This window comes from Elephas maximus, chromosome 23, assembly GCF_024166365.1.
Source record: "Elephas maximus indicus isolate mEleMax1 chromosome 23, mEleMax1 primary haplotype, whole genome shotgun sequence".
Lineage (NCBI taxonomy): Eukaryota > Metazoa > Chordata > Mammalia > Proboscidea > Elephantidae > Elephas > Elephas maximus.
Genome location: NC_064841.1, coordinates 32,712,551 through 32,724,859, shown reverse-complemented (window position 1 = coordinate 32,724,859; position 12,309 = coordinate 32,712,551). Strand labels below are relative to the sequence as shown.

General features: G+C 38.8%; 1 long non-coding RNA gene across 3 annotated transcripts in view; it reads left to right on the top strand.

Annotated features, from left to right (window-relative positions):
- Positions 1-12,309, top strand: part of LOC126066335 (uncharacterized) — a 292,842-nt gene that overhangs the window by 207,985 nt on the left and 72,548 nt on the right. For 2 of the 3 annotated variants that reach the window (XR_007515061.1, XR_007515063.1), the window contains exons 2-4: positions 115-249; positions 3,138-3,247; positions 4,639-7,003. This is a non-coding gene — a long non-coding RNA (uncharacterized LOC126066335). Of the gene's footprint in view, positions 1-114; positions 250-3,137; positions 3,248-4,638; positions 7,004-12,309 lie in introns of those variants that run through there. The other variant, XR_007515062.1, reaches the window with a different exon arrangement.

Here is a 12,309-nt window from a genome sequence, read left to right as displayed (position 1 = left end):
TGTATTGTTGTAAGCTGCCATGAGTTTTTTGTGGAAAGTGGGGGAATAAATGGTGCGTGCATAAAGCATAAACAGTATATTTTTATCACATTACTACTCTTTTCTTTTTTCAAGGCCAAATGTTTGTGAGGAGCAGCAACTGACTGTGGTGGGCCTTGTATACCCGTGCATCCAGGCTTTTACACACACTGTCAAGCTCTGGAAATAAGGCTGCAGAGGCCCAAGGTGGTGTGTGGGTTATGAAAGAAGGTAAGGGGGCTTTTGCTATTTCCTCCTCATTATTCAAAATCAAAACCAAAAGACCTCAACTGAATTGAAATACTTTCATTCAATAAATTATAGGAAATAATTATATAATTAAGTAATGAGCAACAGCTATGCTCACCAGGATCTTTCAGAATTATTTACATATATTTAGACATTTATGGACAGCTTATAACTTGAAGCTTCATGTGCGTGAGGTGTTTTAGGTTAGGTTAATTTTACCTCATGGTATGATATACCATTGAAAGCTGACTATCAGAAGACTGACAAAAACAAGGAATATTGTGTTGGTTTGCTAAATTTAGCATGACTTGGATCTGGGGGATCTACAGTTGTCAACCAATGTCTGACCTGCCCTCGGTACTCTCGTGGCACTTTGAAACCTAGAGCTTCTTTAACTTTACTGGGGCCTTTGAGTTAGGATTAACTCGGCAGGCTGTGGAAGAGGGAGAGAAGGCAAGTATCCACGTGCTTCCTAGGAGAGTCAAGGCTTCATGCAGACTCAGTTCCCTAAAGCTTTCAAATAGTTTTATAAAACATCTAAGTACCTCTTAAAATAACACAAATACTTATTAGTGGGTTGTGTTTTATGTAAATAAATCAACCAAGTCTGAATTCACAAGGCTTAATGTTTTTTTTTTAAAAGTACATTTTTAAGGTTAATGAGAAAATTATTATTATTGTTGATGTTATTATTACAACTGCCAAAGTAAAATTGAGGACATTTAGAAAACTGGGTTTTCCATTGTAGAGAAATATTAGAACACTGATAAGACTAAATAAAACATTATAAAATTAAATTGAAAAATGATTGGTGATATTTACATATACATTTTATTTATTTGTTTCTTCTTTCAGAAGGAAAAAAATTGTTTTTGGTCTAAACTCAAGATCTTTAAATGAAGTTTATTTATTTAATCTTTGAGAGGGACAATTTTTTAATTTTTTTGGTCTAAACTCAGGACCTTTAAATGAAACTTAAATCAGAAAACTCCCCCTGGCACTTGCTAGTGGTGTGGTCTTAGGCAAAGTCTCTACATTTCTCTACCTTACTCTGTAAAGTTAGAAAAATAACATCATGCATGGATATTCCTGGAATTGAATAAAAAACATTTTTAATATGTGACACAATGCTTGGTACACAGTCTGTGTTAGATAGCATAATGTGGTATCAGGAAACATTCTTTTAAAAGAAATTAGCTTGGAAATTAGTTTATAGTGTGTGTGATTTATTCATTAGAGTACTTGTTTTTGAAAATGACTTTTCGTTTAGGTTTTCTGTTCTCTCCCCATGAGGTTTAATCATTGTTGGTATTAGACTAAGCCAAAAAAACACGCTATCATATATATATAGACAGTCAGATTTAGGAAAACAAATATGAATAAGTAAAACAGGTCTTATATTTTTATTCTCGAGAGCTTAGTGATTTTATATATTCCTGTATTCAACAAATATTTAAAGAGCATCTGCTGTGTGTATGACATTAGTTTGGAGCTGAGGCCAATATTCAAAAATGTTTGGCACGAGTCCTACCTTCTACTTATATCCCGTATGGGGAGAGAGACACAAAATATTACGTTGTAATTCAAGATGGTAAATAATTACGTGTCCTAAAAAATGGTACAGACAAGAAGTCCTGTTTTTGAGGGGGAGAAGGAGCAATATGCGATGGCATGGTGGGGAGAGAGAAGTTGGACGAAGGGGAACTTGGCCTCGAATAATGAAGGGAATTTGGGCTAGGGTGTGAAGAGAGCTATGTGAAGGAGAGAGAATGTGTTAGTACTTTTGGGATCAAGAGTAAACATGACATTGATCTGACAGAAAGGAAATAAGCTTGTTTAGAGATATTTGATATTACGGTCTGGTGAGAGGTCAGTAAGGATAGCAATAGTTCAGTGTTTCTCAACCTTTTGTTCATTATTGACTCGAGGAAACCTTTTTGAACATTTCTTTTTTTGTTATTACCCACCTCTCCCATGGCATTTTGATACCATGGATACACTTCACATCCGTTTATGTCTGTGCCCCTTTGGAAGGCCACAAACCATTACATTAAATCAGGTTTTTTTCATCTCACCCTCCCAAGAACCGATTGTTGCCCCCTTGTGGGCAGTATCCCCCTTGCTGAGAATGTGTGCTGTAGTGGGATCAATATATGAGGTGCCTTCAATGTCTAGTTGAAAAGCATGCACGTTATGTACATTATTACTCTCCAGGCTGTCATATTCTTTTCACAACTTTGGGTTCCATTATTGGTAGCGTGTGTGACTCTTTTATACCACAAGACATGGGGCCCCTCTTAATTTTCATTGGGTTAATGCTTGGGTGCCAGCTGAAAGAAAAGGCCAGCAGTTCCAACCCACCAGCTGCTATGCCGGAGAAAGAGATGGCCGTCTACTTCTGTAAAGATTACAGCCTTCGAAACCTGGTGGAGTAGTTCTATCTACTCTGTCCTGTAGGGTTGCTATGATTCACAGTCAGCTTGATGGCAACGGATTTGCTTTGGTTTTTGGTATACCTGTATTGGACTTGGATTCCTGGTGGCACAGTTGTTAAGAGCTACGGATGGTAACCAAAAGGTTGACAGTATGAATCCAGAAGCTGCTCCTTGGGAACCCAATTGGGACGGTTCCACTTCGTTTTATAGTGCTGCTATGAGTTGGAAACTACTCGATGGAAATTTTTTTAATATTGGATTTTGGTTGTATACGTACTGTACATATGTTGTGAAATGTGTGTGTGTGTATGCATGTACATATATATGTGTGTACATATATATATGTGCAGTGTGTATATATATGGCAGGACTTGGGTAAGGGGGAGACATATTTTAGCATCACATCTCCCTGACCCAGGTTCCTGTGTATTTTAGGACCCGGTACTACACCATCTACAGACTGGAGTACAGTGTGGGGCAGCAGACAGTCTACAAGTGCTGCCCTAGCTGGAGCCGGCGGCACAGTGAGCCAGGCTGTCTACACTGTAAGTTATAATTCTTCCTGTCTAACTCTCTGTCACTAGAAGTAATGGTTTGGCCCTGTTTTTGGCTTCAATCATATCATGCCTGTCAAGTTTTAGGCATCTTTAGAATCACCACAGATTCAGAGCATCTCTTTGGAGTGAAAATTCACACATGACGTGCAAAAATGCACAAAAAGCCTTTCTGTTAAGTGTTTCTAATGATAGGTCAGAACTCAGGACTCATGAAGTGCTGCTTTATATTCTGTCTTTTTATTTAAAAGACAGTTTATTTAAAGCGAGACAGGTTAGACCTTGCCTTCTATCTCCCTTTTCTGTTTGCCCCTTTCCCATATCATGAAATTTGTAATCCACAGTTGATTCAAAAGTCCGGAGGGAAATCACCATACTAAATCTAAATGGGATTTCTCAACTTCTGCTTGTCATGATTAATTGCAGAACTCTGGAGGCAGTTTACTTTTTAAGATGAGGTATGCAGTCCTTTTGCAAACCTCCTGTGAGGGTATTTCAGAGCCTTTGGAATATGTTTGACAGCACTCAAGCAGCAGAACTAGTGACATTATGTAGTGCATTCATGCCAGGAGAAATGGTTCCCTTTAGCAACTCGTCTACCTATATTATGTGTTTATCATTATTGCCAAGTCACTTAAAATGCTTCAGCGCGTTGTAATCAATGCAACACCGTAGCACAACAATTCATCTCTCCTGCTATCCTGTACCTTAGGGAGTTTGTCGGCATTCTGCTTCCTTTCCCACTGTGTTTTCTGCTCTTGAAATATCTTAGCGAGCCTGCCACAGGCTTCCCATGTTAAGTGGGTTTAGTGTTGAGTGGTGCACCAAGGGTCGCTGTGTGTTTGCATGCGGTGCTCAGCCATTGCAGCTGGCTGGTTTAAGCTCAGTGAAAACATCTGCCCACGATGCCATCAACTTGAGTATACACCCCTGGAAATTACTGGTTGTGAAACCATCTTTTTGTATTGATGCCTAATACCTATCACAGCCCTTTGCCTCTGGTGAGTATTAATATTTCCTGTTTGATTTTTAGACGGCTTTGGCTATACAAGCTTCTTTAGACCAGTGCTTCTCAGACTTGAATGGGACTACGAATCGCCTGGGATCTTGTTAAAATGTGGATTCTGATTCTGTAGGCCTGGGGTGGAGCCTCAGATTCTTCATTGCTACAAGCTACCAGGCGATACTGAAGCTACCACACACAGAGCTCTCCAAGGTTTCACACAGTAAGGTCTTGTAATAAAAAGAGTTTAACCTTGCTATGGGGGAGCTGGTGGAAATTTCTAGATCACGTTGTATTAGTAATGTGGTGCTTACATCAATGATTTTCTTTTTTTCCCTTAACTCTGCTCTCCTACCTTCCTCTTCCATCCTCCTTTTAGCTATCTCTGCAGTGGGGACCCGTTTCAATAGAGGGAGGTGCTCAGATCGTGAAGCCCAGTGGTGCTCGTGTTCAGAGGGATTTCACGGACCCTGCTGTAAGTATGGTGAGTCGCCAACAAGACCATTTTACTGTGATTTGGAGCTGTCTGCTTTGCTTTTAGGGGCCAGCCAATTTTCCCGATTCAGACTAATGGCAAGGCGATCCCTCTGGGGATTGCTGAGCATTTAAAATGAGCCACTAAGCAAAAACCTACAACCTATAGTGTAATCAGCATCACAAAATATGCTTTGCAGTTTAGTTTTAATTATTCACTGTAAGTGTTCAAAGGGTAGCAATAAGTACAAAATAGTCTATTTTGTAAAGGAAATGGCAGCTTTAATAAGAAAACCTCATTCTGACCTCGGATGTGAAATCTGTAACAGAGCTGTGGTTTGAAATTGCTGGTACAGTATTCTTCCCTGAGATCTCTGTGGTTTGTAAATGAACTAAGTGGGGATTAATAGGAATTCAATGTGATGTGATATTTACTCCTTCCCTACCCTTTATTTTAAAACAAAACTTGCATGATCCTCAAACTTGCAGCGTTGGTAACCTAGTTTTCTAGGTGGGAGCTCTGGACATGGGCATTTAAGATGTTTCTTGTGCAGGGAATTTTCAGGATGGCCAATAATTTATCCCTGACTGCATCTGCCGTGAGATGGGGCGCTTTCAAAAGGATTTGTTTTAACTTGATCTTTTGATTCCTGGTCTCCAGAGAATGTGACTGCATCTACATTTATCTTCTCAGAGCAGGAAAAACAAAGCAAAAGCTATCTTGTAGAAGCGAAAGAACTAGGTGTGAAAAGTGGGCCAAAATATTGCATTCATTATCATCTGCTGATAATGTTTGCTTTCTCTTATCCATTACTGAATATTGGTAAGTGAAATTGGAAGGTTGCTGAGAGCTCATCACTCATGGCCGTTTGTCTCCTCTGCCCTTGGCAGAAGGTTAAGGTACACGTTTTTCATGGGTCACTGCAGAGCTACTCTTGTTGTGAATTAATCCTGGTACTTTTTTCTGGGTTGTTTGCTTTTTAACATTTTCGAATTAAAATACAGCTGATTTTTAACCATGATTTATTCTTTGACTATTGAACAGTGATTCTGAAAGAGGTCATTGGATGCTTTGAGCTCTAAGGTGTATCTTCAACTGTTTTCATTATTTTAAGAAGCTACATTGTAACAAGAAGGTACATTGATTTATGATACCAAATTCTTTGCCTCTAACTAGGTTATTTCAACCACATGTGTAACACTGGCTTCCTGGCCTTGATCAGTAGCTGTGATGGGCAGTTATACAGGACATTTAGTCAGAATTAAAAAATATATATATTACTTTTTAAATTTATTTGTTTTGGTAGAACAAATCTTGTAAAATATCAAGTCTCTGAGGGAAAAGATAATTAAAGAGACATATGGTGAGGATAATGGCCTAGAAATTATACATGAAATTCATTTATTCTTTATCCTTTACATCAGTCCTTGGGTACTGTGATTATTCTAAGTTCATAACAACTTTTATACACCAAAGTAGTTAAAATGCTCTCTAAAATTGAGGTAGCTAGACATCTTACTTTTCGATTTTTGGTTGGTGAAATACTGGATTATTTAAACATGGGCTGAATCAGTGTGTCTTTTGCACAAGCTTATTTGTATACAAATAAGCCCCAGAAGCCATGGGAGAAGACCAATTTTACGAAATACTTTCAAGAGCCTGCATTACATTTTTCAGTATCATCGTCCATGTGTTTACCTTCGGATTTTGAAAACGTTTCTTCTCTCACTGTAGAACTCTTACTGAGTATAAAAAGAAATTGATGAACTTGAGGAATATATAGCCTGAAATAGGAGTTCCTTCATAGTATTGCACTTCATCTAGAAAAATAAGATATCACAAAGTATGTAAATTTAAGGGGGATTTATAGAGGAATTCCGAATACTTCCCTGGAAACCAAACATCTGGGGCAAGAAGTGGAGAACTCAATTAAGAAGGAATGACATTTAGTTTTGAAAGTGGATTTAAAATTAAAATCAGCAGAGACTTTTTTTTTAAGAATATATTGGCAGGACTGTGTTCAATCAAGCGAGTAGGTTGTGGACTGCTGATGCTGCCTGTAAACCCGGACCAAACCAGTTGTTGTCTCGTGGCGACCTCGGGTGTTTTGGAGTTGAGCTGTACTCTGTAGGGTTTTCAGTGGTTGTGATCTTTCAGAAGTAGATAGCCAGGACTTTCTTCTGAGGTGCCTCTGGGTGGATTGGAACCACCAAACTTTTGGTTTTATCTATACTACTCTCTCTGTCTCTGTCTTCCTCTCTCCGTGTGTGTGTGTCTATATATAGAGAGACACACACATACATGTAGTATGTGTGTACACATTGTCTGTATACATATGTATTTTCATTGTGATATATATGTATATATATATCACAATGAAAATAACTTTAATGTTGTTTCCCAAATTATATAAAATAATAATTCACATGATATAAAGCCAATAATTCAAACTATCAAAATTCAAATAATAAATAAAACAGTTTATGCAATGTAAGGAAGTAAAAGTTTACAGTCTCATTATCCTCAGATAATCAAGGTGGGCATGTTTTTATGTATATTTATTTATATTCATGCATAATTCTGCAATTTTACATAGATGAGATCACATCCTATAAAATGTTTGGTCATAAATGCCCCACTTTTTTTTTCTTACCCTCCCTTTTCGGTTCACCTCTTTCCCTCCACCTGCCTCTCCTCTCCCCAGTAACAACCTGATGAATACCTTCTGTGCTTTCATCTGAGTTAATGTAATCATATACAAATGGTGGTATAATATTCCACGATATGGGTATACCGGAGATTTCCAAACACTCTTTTATTGACGGGCATTCACTTTGTTTCCAGTTTTTGTCACAACAATCTATGCTACAATAAACTTTATTTTGCATATCTTCTGACATACTGTGGTTTAATTTCTGTGGGAGTGATTTCTAGTAATGGGATTGTAGAGTCAGTGAGTGTGTGTATTTTCCATTTTGATATATTCATTTAAATGACTTGTGAAATGTTTTGTGGGCCATTGTAATGGCTTTACCGGTTTATTTGGTTGGGTTGGATTAAAATCTGGATGAATCCTAATAATTTACTTAGTTTTGGAAATGTTAGGGAATCACTTGCGTCTTCACCCAAAATCAGGATATGGTAGATGACAGTTATGGTAAACATAGACTGCTGTTTTGGGTAAAGCTGACTGTATTTAAAATGTGTGGCTAAGAGAAGACTAGAAATTGAGCCAGATGGGCTTTTAAAGATGGAGAAAAAACTCTAGTCCTAGAGAGAGAAGGGGCATTCCAATAACTGAAGAAATGCTTGAAGTCAAAATAATGATTTGAAAATTGTTGATCTACTTAACTCATTTGAAAAAACCTGCCTTTAATAAGGAAAAATGAATTTGGACAATTAAGAAGTAATGAAGAGCTTTCTAAAATAACTATTGATTAAAGAAATCGAAAGGAATGCTTTGAAAATTTGAACACATGCAAATCAGGCTAGATAGCTGGTGGTGAAATTTTCTCTCTCTCTTTTTTTTTTAACATTCTATGGGAGCTTCATTAACTGATTAATATCACATGCAAAGTCACACCTTTTCTCGTCATCGTTTATTCCATTTTGCCTTTCTCTGATGAGAAGTTAAATGATAATGTGCCTAATGGTTGAATGCTAAGACTCTGAGGTCTTCCCGTCTCTTTTATTCATAAATTCATTCATTCAGACTCTCAGTCAGTCAGTAAATATTTTATGCCAGGCTTTATGCTAGGCATTGCTGATATGAAACTAAATATGATATTCTCACTGTGGTTGGAAATAGATACCGGGAAACCAGTGATTACAATGTAGCTCACAAGAGCTATGGGGGAGGATAATTTGTCCTATTGGAAAACAGGAGTGGGTCCAATCAGTGTCATGCTAGGAGGCCAAGGCAAGTTTCTCAGAAGATTTAAAAATACAACTAGTTATTAAAGATAAAGAGAATAATAATATGCAGTGGGAAAGAGGGAATAGTATAATGCTTGAGACATGAAATAGCACAAGTTTTAAGAAGAAGAATAATAATACAGATGGTTCTTTTGGCTGCAGTGAGATGCACATGTTGTCATTTGGTGCTGTCAAGTCTATTTTGACTCATAGGGTCCCCTATGTGACAGAGTAGAACAGTCCCATAGGGTTTTCTAGGCTATAATCTTTATGGAAGCAGATCACCATGTTTTCTCCCACAGAGCCACTGAGTGTATTTGAACTACCTGCCTTTTGGTTAGCAGCTGAGTGCCTAAGTGTTGTACCACCAAGGCACATAAAACAAACAAACAAACCAAACCAAACCCATTGCCATCAAGTTGATTCTGACTCATAGTGGCCTTATAGGACAGCATAGAACTGTCCCATAGGGTTTCCAAGGAGCAGTTGGTGGATTTGAACTGCTGACCTTTTGGTTAGCGGTTGTAGGTAGCTCTTAACCACTGGGGTACATAGAATCAGTCAAAAAATGGCTTTAGTTAGGTCCAGTGCGGCAGTTCCTTAGCCATCTTTGGTCTAGCCAAACCAGCCATTCTAAAATTTTATGCAGAGATGGCTATGTGATGGGATCTTATAAGGACTTTGACTTCCCTAAGTCCAGTTCTTTGAGCAACTGTCCAGCAGTTGGAGTATCTTAAGCACACAACGGTACTCATTGGTGCTCTACTTCTATGTCTATGACAGAGTCCCAGAAGTCTCTAAAGTATGATGTTTATGTGCATTAAAAATAGGATGTTGCTGGGATGTGTCTGGTAACATGGAAAGCCCCCAGGAGTTCTGGCATTGAGGTTGGGTCTCACCACTGACCACCTATATTATGTTGGAGAAATCATTTCAGTTCCCTGAGCCTCAATGTCATCATTCGTCAAATAACAATCATAGCTATAATTTCCTGAACACCTATCGTACAGCAGGCACTTTTCTAAACAATTTACATGTATTGAATTATTAATCCTTACAACAAATCTGTGAGTTAGGTACCCTTACTCACCCCATTATGCACCTGGCTGAGGCATTTGAACTTGCTCAAGGTCAATCTGCTAGGAAGCAGGGAACTGGGATCCATATCCATGTATGCTGGGTTCAGATCCTGCAAGCTTAATCTTCAAACCATGGTACCTGTATAACAATAGAATATATATTACCTATGTAATAACACTTGGCAATATTATCTGTCTGTGAGGTTATTATTTGTGAGCACTGTATGAGGAAATGCACATCATTTTTAAGCTAGAAAGCATTATCCAAGTGTTACTTCTTGTCGTTGACTATAATTCTCAGAGACTTTTTAGGGAAAAAGCATAAAATGAGCGGGGAAATCACGCTGCTGCTGCTTTGCTTCCCATCCTGTGAGAAATATGAGCAAACCTTGGGTTTTCAGTCCCAGGTTTGACTTTGAGCCCACCAGTTTAGTGGGCTCCTTGTGTGATATATCTGTTCTGTGTGGATACTAGGTCAGGTAAAAGGATTTTCTTAAAATGGCATGTCCCCAAGAGCATTCTGTGTGTGGGGAGTTTACAAAACATTTTCTCTTTATCCACAGCCTCATTTTGGCAGTTGGTGTACTGAAACAATGAAAATGGGGAAAAAGTGGCAGGGGGTTTATAAAGAGCAAATCATGCTAGGAAAACTTGATGACTTATTTTAATCGAATTATAAAAGTAGTGTGGGAAGGAGATTTAATTTGGAAAAAATGCAAAATCATTAATTGGACACGCTTATTAATCTGCTATCCTAAATGAGCATTAGTAGGAAATGGTATGAAATGAAATGCAGGTTATACGGTGGAGATAAATTTATGTGCGTCCTTAGCAGGAGCTGACAGTGTAAAATTCAGTGTGATTTTGTTCTTCACATAAAGATGCATCAGAGCCTTAAGCCCTCAGCAGGGTTCTAGTAAGTCCACATCGAGGCAGCTGCATTCTGCTCTGTGAGACTCGGCGGAAGGATATGACGGTAGAAATAGGCAGGTACAGCACAGGGCTGGAGGGGCTGTTTCCGAGCAGAGTAAAGCAGTAACTATCTGACATCCTCCTGTGGGCCTAGGAACAGAGCGTCCTGCTATTTTGAGTCCATGCAGGAGATCTACTACACTGACATTGATTTCAAAATAGAAGCTTTTGAAACATTTTTACTAATATACCCTTTCAGCTATGCTGTTGCATGGCCAATAGTAGCAAGCATAAGAAGCAGTTTAAAAAAGACTGCAGAAAATCACCCAGTGTTGCCAATATGACATGAGAGGAAGATGACCTCTCTCCCAGGTTAGATTCTACAGAGTGTAATTAGTGAGGAACTAGAAGCTGTTGAAGGTGGAGGATAGTAACAGCAATAGCTAATCACCTAATGCGCTTCCTACAGGCCAGGCGCTGTCCTAAGTGCTTTACTCATGTTAGCTCATTTAATACAACAACCTTGTAATACTCCCCTTTTCCAGATGACAATCCCTGGGTAGAGCAAATGGTTAAAGTGCTCTACTGCTAACCAAAAAGTTGGAGGTTGGAGTCCACCCAGGGGTACCTCGAAAGAAAGGTCTGGCAGTCTACTTCCAAAATATCAGCCATTGAAAACCCTGTGGGATCTAATTGAGTTGGAATAGACTCAACAGCAACTGGTAACTGGCTTTACAGGTGACACACCTGAAATAAAGAGAAGTGAAGTAACTTGCAGGAGATCATACAAACAGTAAATGACCTAGCCAGGGTGTGGAGCCAGCACTATGACTCCTCTCAACTGCCAGGCTAAGTTGTTGGTCTAAAATGTAAGAACTTTTTTGTTCATAAAGTGTATCAAATGAAAAAAATCACACCTGTTGCCGTCGAGTTGATTCCGACTCATAGTGGCCCTATAGGACAGAGTAGGACTGCCCCAGAGGGTTTCCAAGAAGCAGCTGGTGGATTCCAACTGCTGGCCTTTTGGTTGCCAGCCAAGCTCTTAACCACTGTGCCACCATAAAATGTATAGTTTATATTTATTCCATGAAAGGGACATAGGGGACTTACGCTTTATTTTTAGCGTTTACACCTTGTGACTATGCTTAGAGAACATTCTTTCTGTAAAAAGTATGAGCTAAATTATTTTCTTCATTTAAAGTTTTACTCATTACAAGTACACTTATCGAGTGACTGCTTAAGACCTACGTAAGAACTGCATAGCTCTTCCATTGAAAGACTACATTCTGGTTAAGAAAACAGAACAAATAATTATAATGTGATGAATGGTGTTCCCAGAAATACATTCAAACAAAGGGACATAGGGAACCATTTCATGGGGAGAGTGGGACCTGAAGAGTGGTGGCAAATAAGATTAGATATTAATGTCGTGCCACACATTGTTGAGATGCTAAATACTTTGGGTCTCACCTCCTTGGACATGTAATGTCAATGAAGATATTAAGATGGTGGATTTTATTGTCTAGAGATGGGAGACAGGAAGAAGCACCTGATGGGCCTGCCACCTCAGTGTATTCCCCAGAAGGAGGGTCCTAGGGACCCAGTTAACCTGGGCATAGGCTATATTGAAGATGATTTAAGGCGCCTTCCCTGGAAGAAGCAAAATAGA